The sequence below is a fragment of the Eretmochelys imbricata genome, chromosome 7, assembly GCF_965152235.1.
Source record: "Eretmochelys imbricata isolate rEreImb1 chromosome 7, rEreImb1.hap1, whole genome shotgun sequence".
NCBI lineage: Eukaryota > Metazoa > Chordata > Testudines > Cheloniidae > Eretmochelys > Eretmochelys imbricata.
The window spans coordinates 2,451,393-2,470,938 of NC_135578.1; positions in this window are offsets into that span (position 1 = coordinate 2,451,393).

Sequence of the window (19,546 nt, forward strand, 5' to 3'; positions counted from 1 at the left end):
TAAAAGTACGTTCTCTGCTTGGCTAATTATGTATTCTCTCTTAGAAAAGGTACTGGTTGGGGTGGAGGCAGAAGACAGCTTAAGGAAGTGAAGTTGCTTTGCACTTGAAGGTTTAATTTGTAATTTTTAGGGTTGTTCTTAAGTTTGAAATGATGTTTATAAACTACTCTGTACACTTAATATATTTAAGCATGTGGAAAACTGACTGTATTATATAAAAAACAAAAGGACATAAAGAAACCTTACCACAGATGTGTCTCTGGCTACATCCTTTTAAAACAGCAGCCACTTATAGTATATTCAGTATTCAAAGGGATTCTGTGGAGTTGTAATACCCATTAAAAGACTGAAATATCAGTGATATAATAAATAAGTGGCAATACATTTCCACGTACATTAATCAATGTACATATTATACTGATCCATATGTATAGTTTTCTTTCATCTGCTTTAGTTAAGAGGTTATGAACTCATTTACTAGGAGTTTCTAATATAAATGTAAACCATTTAATGTAATTCTTTCAGGGTGAAATCTTGGCTTCATTGTAGTCAATGGCAAAACTCTTATTGACTTCAATGGGGCAAGGATTTTACCCCCAGCACGTATGAACGTGCGTACACGTACACCCCCCCCATTTCCACCCTCCCCCCAGTAATACTATTCATTTACTTAGCCAGCATAGTGTAAATCATCACATATTGTAATAAGAAATAGGAGCAAATGTAACGTTTCTTGGTCATACCTAGATTGGCTAAACTGCTTGAAGCTTTGTTTCCTCATAAAATTTTATTGATGGCAACTGTTCCATACTTGGGCCTAGATCTTCAATGGGAATTTTGCCTGCCAAAGAAATGAAGGGTCATATCTGTGCTCTGTGCTAAATCAGGTCAAGTATTGACTGTGAAGCCTGTTCTTTGCTGATCAGTCAGAACAAGGCACCAGTTGTCAGAAGACTGCCTAAAATGACCCAGCTTATGCATGTGATGAAATAGTTGTACCAAGTGCAATGGCATGCACTAGGGACTAGTAACAAGAATTTCTGCTGTAAGCTGGTAACTCATCAGTAGCAAATGTCAGAGGAAAACAACCTGGGTAAATAGGTCTGTCACAGGGTGACTATGAAACACCAGCATATTGCTGCCATAAAAAGACAAAGGTGATCCTAGGATGTATCAGGTGAGGCATTTCCAGTAGATATATGGAAGTATTAATGCCATCGTAGAAGGCACTGGTAAGACCTTATCTGCAATACTGTGTGGTGTTCTGGTCCTCGTTTTCAAGAAAGATGAACTCAGACTGGAACAGATGCAGTGAAGGGCTACTAAGATGATCAAGGGGACAGAGAGCCTATTTACGAGCAGCACCAGCGTTTGTCCCATTGTAGTCCCCTGCAAAACTCAATTTTGCCAATGTTGCCTCCCATCATGCTGGCTGGAGTTTGCGTCATTGTGTCATCATGCTGAGCTGATGCATTTCACTTTGGTTTTCAATTTGTCACCAGGGACAAGAACCTGAGTTACTATGTCCGGCGGCCCCATTGTTGCTTTGTGGCTCCCTGCAATTGCATGGGTTGCCGCTCCTTAATACCGCTGCTGCTTATGAGAGAAGACTGAAAGAGCTTGGCTTGGTTAGCCTAGAAGAACAAAGGGTGAGAAAGAATTGGATTGCTCTCTATAAATAGATAAGGGAGGGGGAAGAGCTTTTTAAACCAAAGGACAAAGTTGGCAGAAGAATGACTGCACGTAATTGTCAAATAATTCTTCCACTTCTTCTTAAGCTGTTGTAGTCTAATGACTAACTCCCCATCTGTTTACATATTTTAGCTTTTTTCATGGCTGGCCAATGAATTTTCCTCCCCTTTTTACTCCTAGACACCTCATGGTCCAACATTTACAGGTATGTGGATGAGAGCTCTGCAGAGGGCATCCTGATTCAGTCCCACTGCATCTCATCACTAATCCAGCTGCCTGGGCTCAATATTTTTCTTCCATGTAGTGTACATGCTGTTGTTTATAGACCATTCTTACTTCAAAGACTTGTAAACCACATTCACTTATGCAGATTTTGCTTTAATACATGTTGATTTTGTCACATACTGCCACAAGTCCTCCTGTTCTTTTTGCGGATACAGGCTAACACGGCTGCTACTCTGAAACCTGTCAGTTTTTCTTTGTGGATCATAATCCTGTCCCAGCAATCTACTATCAGCCTGACTAGCTTACCAGACCCTTTACTCTCCTCTCCTGGGGTTTTGAGTTTTCATTCATTGCCATTTGATAGGAGTGTCAGTTTTGCTGGCTGCTCATCAGAGTAATGTTAATCCTATGTGGCTGTACCAGTCTTCCCTGGCACGAGTTCTCTTTTGAGAAGCCATCAGAGTACTCATGGCTGCCAGCTGGTATTTCACCAAGCAGATGAGCAGTGTACAGTCTCTTAAAAATGCAAATGTACTATAGAATTTAGGGCCAAAGTCAATGGGAAATTTGCCATCAGTGGGAGTAGGAGTGGAAGTGTAGCTAAGACACATTCCTGAATTCCAGAACAATTTTCAAGATAAATAATTTTGGAAATCCAGATTTACTCTGCCTCTTCCCTTTTGCTCCAACTGCGTATTTTGTCAAACCTTTAATCCGAGGAAACATCAGAGTGTAGGTAGCTTCCCAAACACAATTTTGCTTTTATGGTTTATGAAGATCTTGTAATAGGTTTTATTTTTGCTCATTCTAGCTCTATCTTGAACTGAATATGTAAAGAGTTCTTTTAAAAAAAAATCACTGGTCACATGCAGCTCCCAAGTTGATTTCAATAACGCTACCAGTATCAGGGCCCCAGGTACTCCATGGCAAAATGGGACCAAATTCTGCAGCAAGCACTTCTAATTCTGTGGCATATTCCATGGCAATGTTAGTTTACTCTAATGCCACATTTGATTCCAGACCAGAGAGCCACAAAGACAATCTTACTATCCTTGGTGTGGATACTTTGTAAGAACATCCCTTCTTATTTATTTTGATATTGTGTTTTAAACTGACCACTGATTTCAGTGCTGCACCACCCATCAAAGCCTGAGCCTAAACTCACTCTTTGCCCAGACAGGTATTGGCAGAGAGGACAGGGTGGTTTTTACTGGCTGTAAATGTTGGAAGGGTTAGTATTTATGTATTATTGTTTTTGTCTTTTATTATCCCAATTCCTTCTTGCATATCCATTATCCCAAGTTCCCCGTAACTAATGAAGTCTCAGTTACTGTTTTATTACTCTTGGAATTGTGATAGCTGTTTTATTCTTGTGTGCTCTGACTGGCACTCCTCTGCATGAGATTGGGTGTTGAATATTTTCCCAAGAGACAGGCCCTCTGTGTTCTCTGCACTAGGAGGTGTTTCCTTGGGTGGAAGTACCAGGTGCCCCTATAGGTGAATCCAGGTGCTTACCCCTGAGGAGGGAAGGGAGAAAGCTGCAGCCACACTTCAAAGTGGTTACAAAAGTGACAAGGCCAAAAGTAGGATTCTGATTGGATAATGAAGGATTCAACTTCTGGTCCCAACCCTCAAGGATTATAACAACTCATTAGTGTTGCATATTTTTACCAAAACTTAGGAGTTCTGATGCTGCTAAATGTTAAAGTAGTGTTTTACTCATTACCACTCCAATTTTACCATTCTGTTAATTAAATAGCGAAATGCAATCATATTCGTTCCTCCTGACACCTGTTTTGCTAAAGCCGAAATGAACGTTAATATCAGGAGACTGGTAGCATTAGTGGTGGTTTTAGCTCTAATTAAAGCTTGAGCACCACAAACAGGGATGAAAGAGGGTAAAATGAGAGTCTGCACAATAAAAACAAAATGAGAGGAACACAATCTGACAGCTTCTTGGCTGCCATGGGGGGCACACAGCTCAGCTTGTAAAGGCAGCATAAAACGCATTCTTGTACTCCCCCAAACCAAGGACTGCTGTGTTCAGAGCTGGTCCCCTGCTGTAAATCACAGCAAGCCCTAGGGCTGCTCTAACTTACACCTACAACTTACACTTGTGCTAGCAGCCCCAAGCAGCCAAAACTACAACTGGGGAAGAGGGCAACATAGGGGCTTTTTTCCTCTAACCACATTCCCTATAATAGCAGTAGGGAGGCGGAGGGTAGGAGCCCACGCTGGCTTTATGCCACTGGAGGTTCCCCTTGCAAACTGGGGTGATCTTCTTGGAGTCATATATGCCGACTCAGTGGCCACAAATGGTTGGTGCTGTGGCACAAACGCCTATACCATATCCAACAATCTGGCCCAATATATTTTCAAACTTTTGAAGTTTTTATTATTTTTAAGTAACAGTATAATATAATTGTTATAATACTTAGTACCTTTCGCCCCCAAAGCCACAAAGATGGCTAAGCATTGTCCCCCCTGTTTTACAGGCAAACAGACTGAGGCAGAGGTAGGTGACATGTATAATAAGGCCAGGTTTTCAAAAGAGCTCAGCTCTTTGGGTGCTGAGCAAGACTGAAACCTTAACCTTTACATTTAGGTTCCCCAAGGAGAGCTGAGCTCATCTGAGGATAAGATTTCAGTTGTGGGTGCTGCGCACTTGAAAATCCATAATGAAGAGCCCGTAATGATCCAAGTCAACATCCCCTACCTGCCACTCCTCTGTAATTGCAACCACTTCTCAAGCCCATGGGAGATGCACCTGCACAGCAGCCACAGAATTGAGGCCTGTCTAATTGCAATCAAGGTAACAGCTTGTTTCACAGCATAAATAAGGCTTGTATCATCTCATTGTCTGCACATCATGGTTCAGAGCTTGTAATATCATACACAGGGGCATTTGCTTGGTTAGAAATGGTAATCATGGCCTTCAGCTGTGTTAGCAGAGGGAACATCCTGTATATCTTTGTGTATGAGCCACTGCTTTTATTGCTTTCTCCTGCAGTTTCTCTGAAAGATGCATAGTAAAGGAGCAGATATTGAATGAGGGCAACTTCTACGAGAAACTATGTGGTAAATGTGTGGGCTACTAATCAAGGACTACTTCTGCATAAAGGTATATGGAATATTAGGTAGATATCATGACCCCAAATCTGTCTTAGTGCCATTTTATTTATGAGTCAGGGCTAATTCCAAGTGGTCTTAGAATGTACCAAATACTTAAACAATGTGGCCCTGATTCTCTATGCCTGTGCAGGAATGCAGCAAGAGAAGGCAAAGGTGGCTCTGAGTTTATGCGTCCGATGAAGTGAGCTGTAGCTCACGAAAGCTTATGCTCAAATAAATTGGTTAGTCTCTAAGGTGCCACAAGTCCTCCTTTTCTTTTTGTGAATACAGACTAACACGGCTGTTGCTCTGAAACCTTTATTACTGAGACAGCCATGGGCTTTTTGGGGCCCTATGAAGTCAGACATTTCAGGGTTGGTCTGACACACTCAGGATGCCCAGGACTCCCTAGTGTATGTCTACATTGCTGCTGGAAGCATGTTTCCCAGCACTGGTTAACAGACTTGTGTTTGCAGGACTCTTGCTAGAGCACAAAACAAAAGAGCAGTGTGGATGTTCTGGCTCAGGCTCTGGAGCCATGGGGGTTAGGTGGGCTTGAGAGCCCAAGCTCCAGCCCAAGATAGAACGTCCACATTGGTATGTTCAGAGCACTAGCCTGAGCCCCACTAACACAAGTCAGTTAACCAGTGCTGGGAGACATGCCCCCAGCAGCAGGCCATATCATCTCCCTTCCCCAGTGTGCCCTGGTATGCTCCTTATGCTGGAGAGAGCAGGTATAGAGCCATCACACTCTCCGCTGGCCAGAGAATCTCTTGACAATGAAGGCACTTTAAAGGGCCCGTTATATATCATATGAGCAGTGTAATGGGGCTTAGGGAAATGGCAAAGTGAGCCCTAAGAAATAATCCTAGGCAATTTTCAAAAGAAACACTTGGGCGATCTGCAGCTCCTGCTCTTATCCACACCTGGAGTGTTTTGTGGCCTGTCTGTTTGGCAGATGTTCAGATTTTTATTTCCCTCCTCTTCTTTCTGCTATTTATGAATTGTAAGCAGTCTGTGAAGCTGAAAACACTTCCATGCAGTTTGTATTGCTGGGTAGCTGGGACTGATTATCCTTTGTACAAAGCTCAAGGTTTTCTGGATACAACACATACACTCTTAATGGGCATCTATTAGTACAGTTAAATTCCCCAGATTTCCCAAGAACAGAATGTGTAGAAAAGGCACATAAAAGTCACCTAAATAGGGCTTAACACTTTTATTTCCAAGCCAATGTTCTGTTAATAAATCTCAGGTTTTTGGCAGAACTACACAAAGCGTGGCTATTTTCATTATTAACTTAATTGCTTTCCACTAACAGGTACACTACCTTTTCCTGTTGGAGGTCAATGCACATTTCCTTGACAGGCAGGGTAGCCAGAATGCTTTGAAAAGTGCTGGAGTAGCCAGTACAAAGTGAGATGTAAAGCTAGTGCAAATCAAGAGACATGAAGGGTAGATCTTTAAAGGGCCAGAATTGTGGCTCAAAGCTCTTTGGAGCAGGGTCTGCCCTGTATTTTATACTTGTATGTTGTCTAGCACAATGGGGCCCAACCTGGTTATGGCCTCTAGGTACTACCACAATGTCAATGTTAAATAATTAATAATAATAATTAATAAAGCTTATGGAAATGGGGCTTTTAATGATGAAACTTCCCTCCCTGTGGAACTTGGCAGGACATGAGAGGGTTCCCAGTCAGAACTATGGGAAGCTGTCATCAGAGCAAAGAACAACATTGCCAGGGATGTCTTCCTCCCAGATATGTCTCTGGATTGAAATGCGGCAGATGCTACTGCCTGAGGTCCAGATCTTGCAAAGACTAATGCACATGCCTAACCTTATACTCTGAGTAGTCTCATTGAAGGCAATGTATACATACGTCTTTGCAGGATTGGGGCCCAAGATGTATAGACCTACTTCACAATTATATATTGATTTATATTTTCAAAACACCAGAAGAATAGTAACTAATCCTCCCAGCAACCAACTAAGGGAGGTTGTAGTACAAAAAAGGAAAACAGTGAGCACAACTTGAATTTGATAACAGAACTGAGAACAAGAACAATTCAACACAACTCTCCAGATTCACTTTTCCACTTATTCAACTCTCTCATTTATTGGTGTGTTATAGTTTGCTAAAATTCTGGGTTTCACACATCAACTTATTTTCTTTCCTGAACCAAGTTTACAACTCATTAAAAATACATATGTAGGCAACAGTACAGGATGTAGCTGAGGATTTTTGGTCTGTGGGCTGGGAAGTGAAAGATAAAGGCTCACTTCTGGGAATGGACAGCAGAATGTTGGTGGGAGTTTGTCAACTGCAGATATACAAAGCAGGCAGGAAACATCAGATTTTTTTTCTTTTTTTTTTTGGTGATTCCTTGCATCAAATCTGCAAACAATTTAATACTTTGCAAGTTGGTGCCCTTCTAGGAAGAATCCTTACTGAAGATTAACAAGGGCAGCTTTGAACCAAAGCCTGTGGTTTCAAGGCACTTGACTGCTGTTATTCCCAGATCTCCCCTCCCCACCACTGGGAAAGTGGCTTGACAGTTGGACTGACATACCTAACCCCTGGAAGGGGGGAAACCACAGATGGTGACATGGCCAGAGGGACAAGGCATGAAAAGGATGCTGTGGTTCCTGGGCTGAGATGGGTGGGTGGAAAAGGTGGCAGGAGAGGCACCAGCAGAGAGAGCGTGCTGGCTGAGAGAGCTAATCCCCGACACAACCAGCAGGGGGCGCTGCTCTGGTGAGTGAACCCTGTCACAGATTTATCCTCTATGAACTTATCTTTTTTTGAACTCAGTTGTACTTTTGGCCATCAGATTACCCCATGGCAATGAGTTCCACAGGTTAATTGTGTTTGTATTAAAGAATACTTCTTGTTTGTATTAAACCTGTTGCCTATGAATTTCATTGGGTGATCCCTTGTTTTTGTATTGTGGGAAAGAGTAAATAACATTTCCTTATTCACTTTTTCCACACCTTTCATGATTTTATAAACCTCTATCATATCCCCCCTTAGTTGTTTCTTTTCTAACTTTAACAGCCCTAATCTTTTTAGTCTCTCCTCATATAGAATGGCTTCCATACCCTGGATCATCCTTGTTGCCCTTCTCTGAAACTTTTCTCATTCTACCCTATCCTTTTTGAGATGGGGTGTGCACAGGAATTTAAATTTGACTGCTTTCAGAGGGGCACGTTAAACACACACAGTATACACATCAAACCATATCAACACATGCACATAAATCATATGCCTAAAAATAAACAGCAGTACACTCATCATTTCAATGAAAATTCATGCGCCATGGAGCCATCTGAATAAATGTAGCCACAAGTACTTGGCTGTGGCGGAGGAGTTCTGTGCCCCCGATTATTGAAGGGGCCTTGTGCCCCTGCTTGACCCCCTTATACAGGCCCCTGCTGTTATCCCATGACTATTTTAGTTCTGGCGAGGGCACTGATCAAAGGCTTTCTGACAATCCAAGTACACTGCATTTGAGTGGATCACCCTTATCCGCCTGCTTGTTGACACCCGTCAAGAATTCTGATAGATTGTTAAAGCACGACTTCCCTTCACAAAACTAGTTCAAGTTTGCAGACCTTCATTTCATGCAATTTACTGTGAACAATTTAATTGCAGCATCACTTCAGTTAAAGGGTATTTTTTTCGCTAGCTAAAGGGAATATTGTGCTAAGGTAGAACTGCCTCCTCCCCAAAAGCTAGATGAGCACATGGGAAAGTACTGTAATGACCCCCCACACACACACACACATGGGTTGGCAGTAGTTTTGAACCCAGAATATTCAGTACTGTAGGTTGACAAATTCAAACCAGAAATAAGGTGCACATTTTTAATAGTGCAGGTATTTAACCATTGGAACAATTTACCTAGGGATACGGTGGATTCTCCATCACTTTGGATCTTTACAGCAAGAATGGAAAAAACTATGCTGATAAAAGGGGCATGCTAAGTGCAGTTTTGCACAGACCTGCATCATTTGGTTTGCCCTTGCTTTGACCCTTGGCCCTGACTGTGCTTGCTGGGATCCTGGCAAAAGACTCTTGCTTCAGAGCACAGATTTGGATTACTCAAAACATAAAGTCCCTGGGCCTGGTCAGACAAATTGTCAAAGGCCTGGGTCAGAGATCACCATCCCATACCAATTATTTACCATCTAATCTCAATGTTACACACATTCAGCTGCCTCTTCCTGTGTTAAATAGGGCAGCCCTCCTGTGGAGCAGGGACCCTCCTTGATTATATGCAGATGGCTCTGATTGTGGCTGCTGTGTGGCCCCTAAAAGATAGGTTTCAGAGTAACAGCCATGTTAGTTTGTATTCGCAAAAAGAAAAGGAGTACTTGTGGCACCTTAGAGACTAACCAATTTATTTGAGCATAAGCTTTCGTGAGCTACAGCTCACTTCATCGGATGCATACTGTGGAAAGTATAGAAGATCTTTTTATACACACAAAGCGTGAAAAAATGAGTGTTTACCACTACAAAAGGTTTTCCCCCCCCCCCCCCCCCCCCCCCCCCCCCCCGCTGGTAATAGCTTATCTAAAGTGATCACTCTCCTTACAATGTGTATGATAATCAAGGTGGGCCATTTCCAGCACAAATCCAGGGAAATGGCCCACCTTGATTATCATACACATTGTAAGGAGAGTGATCACTTTAGATAAGCTATTACCAACAGGAGAGTGGGTTTGTGGAGGTGGGGGGAAGAAAACCTGGATTTGTGCTGGAAATGGCCCAACTTGATTTCATACACATTATAAGCAGAGGTTTCAGAGTAACAGCCATGTTAGTCTGTATTCGCAAAAAGAACAGGAGGACTTGTGGCACCTTAGAGACTAACCAATTTATTTGAGCATAAGCTTTCGTGAGCTACAGCTCCGATGAAGTGAGCTGTAGCTCATGAAAGCTTATGCTCAAATAAATTGGTTAGTCTCTAAGGTGCCACAAGTACTCCTTTTCATTATAAGGAGAGTGAACACACAATTGTGTTAGTTTGTATTCGCAAAAAAAACACTGTTCTCAATGGTAGCAGATGACAGAACGAGGAGTAATGGTCTCAAGTTGCAGTGGGGGAGGTTTAGGTTGGATATTAGGAAAAACTTTTTCACTAAGAGGGTGGTGAAACACTGGAATGCGTTACCTAGGGAGGTGGTAGAATCTCCTTCCTTAGAGGTTTTTAAGGTCAGGCTTGACAAAGCCCTGGCTGGGATGATTTAACTGGGAATTGGTCCTGCTTCAAGCAGGGGGTTGGACTAGATGACCTTCAGGGGTCCCTTCCAACCCTGATATTCTATGATTCTATGAACACTTTAGATAAGCTATTACCAGCAGGAGAGTGGGGTGGGGGGAGAGAAAACCTTTTGTAGTGGTAAACACCCATTTTTTCATGCTTTATGTGTATAAAAAGATCTTCTATACTTTCCACAGTATGCATCCGATGAAGTGAGCTGTAGCTCACGAAAGCTTATGCTCAAATAAATTGGTTAGTCTCTAAGGTGCCACAAGTACTCCTTTTCTTTTTCCCTAAAAGATAGTACGCTCCATCTCCATGCTCTAGCTCAGCCACAAGTTATGGGCTCAATGCAGGAATCAATGGGTGAAATTCTCTGTTATCTAGTCCAACCTAATTATCACAATGGCCCTTCTGGTGTTAATCTCTGAATTGCTGCAGTACAAAGCTCTATCATGAGAGCTAAAGGACATGAGCTTGAAGAAGTAGCAGGCAGCTATTCTTTGTGGATTGCTAACAGAGGGGGGATATATTGCACCTGATGAGGGTGTTGTATGTGATAGTTCTAATGTATCTACGTTTAGAATTTATTCTTTCTTCGTGTTCCATTTTTATCCTGTTTCTTCTACTGTATTTTCCCCCCTTTGTTCTTTTATCACTGTTTCTCCCACAAGCCCAACAGCATTCAAGTTCAAGCTGAACTTCTGAACTCACAACATTTAAAACAAACAAAAGGAGTTTGCCCATCCCTAATCACAAATGTTAACAGCAGTATTCCACTGCAGGCTAGGAATAAAATGCAGACGCTGAAAAACTGAAGGAGAAGGCAAGTTTGAGAAGTGAAGATTGCTTAAAAAAAGAAAATTGAAAAAAATCATAATGACAATAGAAAATGGTCTGGCCCATTCATCAGTGAAAACCTACGCCAGCTCTCAAAGTATTCTGGAAATGAGGAGCAGGGACAAAGGAAGAACTTAAATGGGAGAAATCTCTCAAAGTGTTTCTCTCAAGCAAACATGATTATTGAGAAATTCACTCATTCTTGTGGCTGTAGAAGAATCAAGAACAAATGATATTCTGTATTAAGGACCTTTTTACTCCGAAAGTGTGACACAAAGACAGATGGTAGAGAAAAAACAATCTCTATCAGCTGGGAAATGGGAGGCTGAACATTGTACCAGACTAGTTTTTCACGAACACCTTCTTTCTTTTCATCTTTTACTCAAAGATGTGATTTTTGTACCAAAGAAGTTTTAAAGAAGGCTTCACCTTCAGGCCTTATCCCCACCCTACCTTTTGTCCCTCATTTGCTGTCAAAATGTCAACTCCTGCCTTTGACTGGCTCATGATGCCAGCCTCTCTCACCCACTTATTACAGTTTCAAACAAGCACCTTTGTGTCTTCTCCTACACTGCCCTCACTCTTGGGAGATTCTCCACACAAGTATCTGCAGAGCCCCCTCATTATGCTTCTTCAAAACCCTCCTCACAACTCTTTGTCATGACCACTTACAAAAAAACTGGATAATGGTCAGGCTGCTGGTGTGCTGAAACCACTGCTTATCAGGCCGACCAGTATTGTTTCCTTTACTCCCTGTCAGACTGTCGGTATCCATTTGTTGTCATTTGTCTTCCACTTAGATTGTAAGCTCTTTGGGGCAGGGAATGTCTTTTTGTTCTGTGTTTGTATAGGGCCTAGTGCAAGGGGGTCTGGGTGCATGACTAGGGCTCCTATGTAGTATGGTAATACTAATAAATAGTACAGTTATTGTGGCAGCCACTAACCAATCAACATTTCCCATAGCAGTTTACGTGAGGTTTCTCAGATACTCTGCTGTGGTGACTGTAGACAGATCCTGATTTATTTGAAATGGGATTCACTGTATAGAATCCTGAAATTTCATATTTTGAAACCCCTGATCAGCAGTAACAGCACTGTTTACCTGTGATCAATAAAGTTCTTGTTCTGATTGTTAAAGTAGGATGGAAACTGGATGACAGTCTCCGTCACTGGGTTCCAGCATTCTGTCAGTGCTACAGCTGAGGTCACTTGTCAGCCGTTTTGGGACTGCCACAGAGAGCCTCAGAGATGCTGATTCAAAACTTTATTCTCCAGTACAATTTCTGGTCTGTACTGGAGGAGAAGAACTTCTCGCCCCATGAGCTATGAAGATGTGGATCTGAGTAAAATGGGTGCAGCTTCCTTTTGAGTTGTGCCTCTCAGCACAGGATTGATTTCCCCATCCACACATTGTATTTCTGGTCGAGCTGTGTGAGTGAGCACAGCCCTTCGTTACATGTCTCCAGATAACTAAAGTCTTGGATAACAGCTGAACAAAGCTTTCAACAGAGTTGTAACAGCCAACATTTATCTTCTCTAGAGCCCCTTTCACTTAAATGGGACTATGACGGGGTGACGGCTCACCGCTGCGGTGTCTCCTGCTGCTTGTCCAGGGAAACTAGCTCTTCCAGCCTCCGGAGCGCCCTCTGCAGGCCGGTGTCTCGCTGCCTCTGGCTCCCGTGTCCCTCCCAGACCCCAGTGCCCCTTTCCCTGAGGTGCTGCCCCCTGGCAGTACCCCCACAGTCTCTAGGTCTCCCCTCCTCAGGGAGCCCCCACCTCAGTCTTTGGCTACTGCCAGTCACCATTGAGCCCCCGCACACTGGGGTGGACCATAGTGTATCAGCCACTCATCACAGGCAAGGGGGGTTTGGACCTGCTGCTTCTGTCTACCCGTGGGCTGCCCTGTTGCAACCCCATACCCTGTCTTAGGCCATCTCCCAGGCCTGCAGCCTGGGGCTTTTCCAGTCTGGAGCCTCCCAGCTCCTCTGGCCGTCCCCAGCCCTGCTTCACCTCAGGTACCCTGGTGCGCTCTCCAGCAGCCAGGCCTGTCTGCCTCTACAGCTAAAGGAGACTCTCTCTGTGCCTGGCCCACTGCCCTCTTATAAGGGCCAGCTGAGCCCGGATTCGGGCGGCCACAGCTGAGCCTTCTTCCCCCAATCAGTCTGGGAACTGCTTGCTCCCAGCCACAGCCCTCTCCCAGGGCTGATTTCGCAGGAGCGGGTGACCACCCCGTTACAGGGACCTTATCCTGTAGTGAAACACATACATAGGGTTTTTAATTCAGGCACAGCAAGTGGGTCCCCAAGTGCCACCATCACTCTGTTCTGAAGCAGAGGAAGTCTCCTTAATGTATCTCTGCCATCCACATATTGCAGACGGGGTGAAACTGGGGACTGTAGAATTCCTAAAAGCAGCCATAGTAATGCACCCCATCCACTTACTCTGCAGGATTTGATTTTTAAGCACATAAAAGGGAGAAGCAGTGGGGAGAAGACATGGATTTTAGCTGAATCCTCTGTGCCTCTGCACAGATACAGAGAGCAAGGCAAGGCAAATTAGTTACAACAACTGAGAAACACCCAGAAGTGTGGGGCAAGGGGCGGTTACCAGACATGCTCAGTAGCTGTGGTTTCTATTGAGGGCGAACAGTCTCACACATTCACCATCTGAGAGCTGAGCCAATGAGGGAAAGATTATAAACAAGAGGGTTGGAGACAGCTCAGGTACTTGGTGGCTGAACACTGTAGGACTAAGATGTGTCTGCTGTATGCAGAGTCTGTCACGGTGCAGCCTCTCTGGCCTGCTGGGCACTGAGGTGATGGCCAGTTTTTGGCTCTGGGACTGGAATCGTTGCTGGCCATGAGGCTGTTCAGACTTTTTTTGGAGGAGATGGTGTGAGCATTTGGGGGGGAATTGTAGGGCTGCCATTCTCGTCTGGCTCTGAGGAGTCCTGGTGACGCACCTGTTCTTTTCATGCTTATGGCGGGGCAGATGCCATCCCTCTACACCTCAGTCAATGAGACTTAAAAGAACTCCTGTGGTCCCAATCAGCCACACCCTGCTGCACCTGTATGGCTAGCCAGGCCCTTAAAAGGGAGAAATTCAGCCCAGTGAGGGTGTGTGAAGGGTGTACTGCCCCTTTAAGGGACAGATTGGGGTGTAAAAAGGGAGGCAGTGCCCTGCCCTACTTTAGGGTTGGGCTATTTAAACAGGAACACGCAGGCAAGCCAGGGAGGAGGGAATAGAAGCCATGCAGCTGCAATAGGTGGTAGTTTCTCTCTCAGGCTCCAGAAGACTAGCCTAACCAGATTCAGAGACTTTGCTTTGGGGACTTTAAGTTTGGGGAGCTCTGAACTGGGGCCCTGAGGTGAGGCCCTTATGAACTGTGTATTATAATTGCTCTGTTCCTGAAACCTGATGGAAAGGGGACATGCTATTTGTTAGCTTCTCCTTGCCCTTGGCTTTTAAAGTGAACCTATGGCTGCCCCAGCTGGGGGAAACTAAGGTGGCGCACACCTACAGTGCCATACTGGGACACAATGGGATGTATGGGGCTGCCCCAAGACTCAGAAACTAGCAGAACCTGAGCTCACGGATCCCAGAGTATGGCACTGGGTTACTTTCTGAGGAGTGGCTTGGGGGTACCACCAGCCTGAGCCCTCTGAGGCAAGAAGTTGGGCTGGTCTGTTTCCTGCTTTCCCCTTCTTTGTGAGAAGAGGCTCTCATGGGCCTTGGAACACTTTCCTTCTTGTTTGGACTGTTTTACTTACACGCACTCTGGAAGTGGGTGGACTTGCTCAGAGGTACAGACACAGGGCTATACCCCATACCCAAGGACTGGCCCACAGGACTGCTGTCGCAGGGAACGACTTAGGAGGTAAGCGAGGTGTCTGCCTTCACCCCAAGGGGATGACCTTGAGACATAACCTTTAGTACTGCTACACTGCGGAGAATGAGAAGTCATCTCTATGAGAAGAGAGGGTATTTGTGTGTGTACTAAAATATACTTTGCACTGAAAATTATCTAACAGCCACAAACTGAAGAAGTCTATGTGGGGAAACAGCCAATAGTTACTATTGAATAGTTTTGTTCATGAAACCTATTCATGTTAAATACGATTTGCCCCATCTACACTGCCTGCTGAGTTCTATTAAACACGGTCCCGCAGGGCCATGCTCTAATGGCCTAGTGAAGGGGGTTTCTACCTTTTTCTTTCTGAGGCCCCCACAACAGGCTATAAAAACTCCACAGCCCAGCTGTGCCGCAATAACTAGTTTTCTGCCTATAAAGGCCAGGGCTGGCGCTAGAGAGTAGCAAGCAGGGCACCTGCCTGGGGCCTCCAAACCACAGGGGTCCCCACAAAGCTACATTGCTCAGGCTTTGGCTTCAGCTCCGGGTGGCAGTGTTCAGGGTCCCAGGCTTCAGCCCCATGTTCTGGGTCTTTGGCTTTCTGCCCTGGGCCCAGCAAGTCTAACGCTGGCCCTGCTTGGCTACCCCCCTGAAACCTGCTTGCGGCCCTGGGCCCCTGGTTGAGAACCACTGGTCCAGTGAAGACAAACTTGGTATTGGAGAAGTCTTTCATGTCCCTGTTACCTCACCAGCACCCGCTGCCTGCACACAGATATGCAGAACAGGGAGTTGAACACTGACCGGAAGCTCTACAAAACCTGTTGCAATCCCATCCTTGGCCCTTATCCAGCAAAGTACTTTAGCATGTACTTAACTTAAAGCACATGAGTAGTTGTATTAAATCCAGTGGGATTTCAAATGTGCTGAAGGTTAAGTATGTGCTTAGGCGCTTTACTGGGTGGAGCCCTTCCAAACGGGGGATGAGCAAAGCTCCTATACAGGGGCCATGGGCTGGGAGCCGGAGGGCTACTAGAAGAATGTCCCTCCTACTGATTTTGTCTACATCTATCCAGTGATGAGCTGCCAAAATCTTAACAACGGGTTCCCTCCTCACCCCATGAGGGAGTCGTTGCCCACCCCCGCCCCTCGGGACTCCTGCCCCATCCAACCCCCCCCCTTGCATTCCTTGATGGCCCCCCCAGGACCGCTGCCCCATCCACCCCCCTCCCCTGTCCCATAACTGCCCCCAGAACCGGGCAGGAGGGTCTCGTGGCTCACCGTAGTGGGTGCCCACCCCACCCCTAAGAGCCAGAGGGACCTGCCGGGGGGCGAGGTGAGGAGTCCCAGCGGTGCTTCCCTGGCACGGCTCCCGGGAAGAATCCAGCAGGTCCCTCTGGCTCCTAGGGGCGGGGGAGCGTAGCTAGTGGGGGAGCAGAAGGAGCAGACGCTCCCCCCACGGATCACATCAAAAGTGGCGCCTTAGGCTCAGACTTCCTGGGTGCTCCGGGGCTGGAGCCCCCACGGGGAAAATTTGGTGGGTGTAGAGCACCCACCGGCAGCTCCCTGCCCCGCGCCCGCCCCCAGCTCACCTCCGCTCTGCCTCCGCCTCCTCCCCTGAACGTGCCGCCCCACTCTGCTTCTCAGCGCCCCCCTTCTCTCCCCCCCCCCGGCTTCCCGCAAATCAGCTGTTCAGCAGGAAGCCTGGGAGGGCTGAGAAGCAGGCGGCGGCTTCGCGCTCAGTGGTGGAGGTGAGCTGGGGCGGGGAGCGGTTCCCCTGCGCGCCCCCCGGATTACCTGCTGTGGCGCGGGCAGCCCTCCTTGCGCCCCCCCCCGAGCTCACCTCCACCACCCTGGGCCTCAGCAGGAAGCCGCTGCTCGCTTCTCAGCCTGCCTCGGCTTCCCGCGCGAACAGCTGATTCCTGGGAAGCCTGGGGGGGCGGAGAAGCAGAGTGGGGCGGTGCATTCAGGGGAGGAGGCGGAGCGGAGGTGAGCTGGGGCCGGGGGGTCGGGCGGGGAGCTGCTGGTGGGTGCTCAGCACCCACCAAATTTTCCCCTTGGGTGCTCCAGGGCTGGACCACCCGTGGAGTCGGCGTCTAAGGCGCCACTTTTGGCCGGTTAAATTTAGAAGCCCTTTTACAACCGGTTCTCCCTCGCGGAACAACCGGTTCTAAAAGGGCTTCTAAATTTAACAACCGGTTCTAGCGAACCGGTGCGAACCGGCTCCAGCTCACCACTGCGTCTGTCCACAATGTGCCTAGCTAAAGCCAGCGATGTTAACCCTTCACGTTCATGAGTAAAAAAGATCAAAAAATCTACAGAAACTGAAAACAAACATATTAAGAACATCAAAGTTGCCTCCTTGACATTCTTCTGCTCCAGTGAACCTAGCTGTGATAATTGAGTAAAAAGCAGGACCTTAGTGAAAGCCAGATACTGCCGAAATTACCAAATAACAAAACGTGGAGAAATCTGATCCAAACAGAAGTGTGGAAATTGTGTACTGTAGTAGTAATTACTTTTAATAAATAGTTTACATATGTGTTAGCTGCTTGGGCTTTGCTCTAAATTGCAATGAAATGTCTGTCTCTTCAGAGTACAGCAGTCTGGTAAGAGCCTAATCCTGAAGTCCTTATTTAGGCAAATATCCCCCCCAAACAACCTTTCCACTGAAAATAATGGGAATTTTGTCTCCATCAGGACTGCAGGATTGGGCCCCAATATTATAACAATCTGCAGTCTGTTTATTATACTAAGCATTTGCTCTGCCCTTTTGGACCTTACTTGTCATTCAGGCTTGATATAAACTAAAATGGGTGGATTTAAAAAACTCATACATTCTGCCTGTAATTATCCTGGTGGCATAGTGTGACCTGCTGATTCAATCCTTATTGAGATGAATATGAGCAGTTAGCAGAGCAAGGTTCAGTGAATACATTAAATCTTGCGGCCCCAATCAATCACCCATATTCTTCTGGCAGCATCTGGGATGTCTGCAAAGTGGGAAGTCTCATGGGTGATTGCAAGAGAGTTGGATGCAACAAGTCACAGAAAACTTTCATTTAAATGTTGTTGGCATCCCCTGGCACTTCCCTGGATTGAATTCTATTTTTCACTATTGTGAGGCAACAAAAGAAAATGGTAGAGTTTTGTTTTGCTATTTACCATAGACTTAGTATGTTATCTAGACATTGGGGAAGGTATGGCATTTTGATACAACATGCTTTATCTGCTATGCTCCATGGCTAATAAACAAGGCACCTGAACCTGCAAAGTGTGAGCACCATCTCACACTAAACTCCCTCATCAATGGGAAGTGAGGGTGCTCGCACTTTGTAGGGTGGGACCCAGGACTTGTCTGAAAGCAGAACTATGGGAATGCTGTTGTCCTGCTTACAGTTAGTAATCTTTGTCGGGAAGGGGCAGGAACAAAAGGCCAGTTCCACTAAATGACTCTTGAAAAGCATGCTGTAGCCCTGCCCAAAGAATAGGTCATGCAACTTTTGTCTGCTCTGTCATGAGACTAAAAACATTGGTTCCAAAAGTTCTATTATGGTGCCTGTGGTGACTGATGCTGATAATAAGCAGAGGGGCACGCAGTAACCTGTGCATGACGGTCCTTTATCTGGTGGCACTTTAAAGACTAACAGATTGATTTGGGCATAAGCTTTCGTGGGTAAATCCCCACTTCTTCAGATGCATGGGGTGAAAATTACAGATGCAGGCATTATATACTGACACATGAAGAGACGGGAGTTAGCTCACAAGTGGAGAACCAGTGTTGACAGGGCCAATTCGATCAGGGTGGATGTAGTCCACTCCCAATAATAGATGAGGAGGTGTCAGTTCCAGGAGAGGTAAAGCTGCTTCTGTAAGGAGCCAGCCACTCCCAGTCCCTATTCAAGCCCAAATTAATGGTGTTAAATTTGCAAATGAATTTTAATTCTGCTGTTTCTTTGAAGTCTGTTTCTGAAGTTTTTTTGTTCAAGTACAGTTACTTTCAACTCTGTTATAGAATGTCTAGGAAGATTGACACTGGCTTTTGTATGTTACCATTCCTGAGGTCCGATTTGCGTCCATGTATTCTTTTACGTAGGGACTGTCCGGTTTGGCCAATGTACGTGGCAGAGGGGCATTGCTGACACATGATGGCATATATCACATTAGTAGACATGCAGGTGAATGAGCCTCTGATGGTGTGGCTGATGTGGTTAGGTCCTCTGATGGTGTCACTAGAGTAGATATGGGGACAGAGTAGACAACGAGGTTTGTTACAGGGATCGGTTCCCGGGTTAGTGTTTCTGTGGGGTGGGGTGTAGTTGCTGGTGAGTATTTGCTTCAGGTTGAGGGGCTGTCTGTAAGCGAGGACTGGCCTGCCTCCCAGGGTCTGTGAGAGTGAGGGATTGTTTTCCAGGATAGGCTGTAGATCGTTGATAATGTGCTGGAGAGGTTTTAGCTGGGGGCTGTACGTGATGGCCAGTGGAGTTCTGTTATTTTCCTTGTTGGGCCTGTCCTGTAGTAGTCTTCCTCGGGTTTGGTGGAGTCTCCATCACTTGAAATCTTACA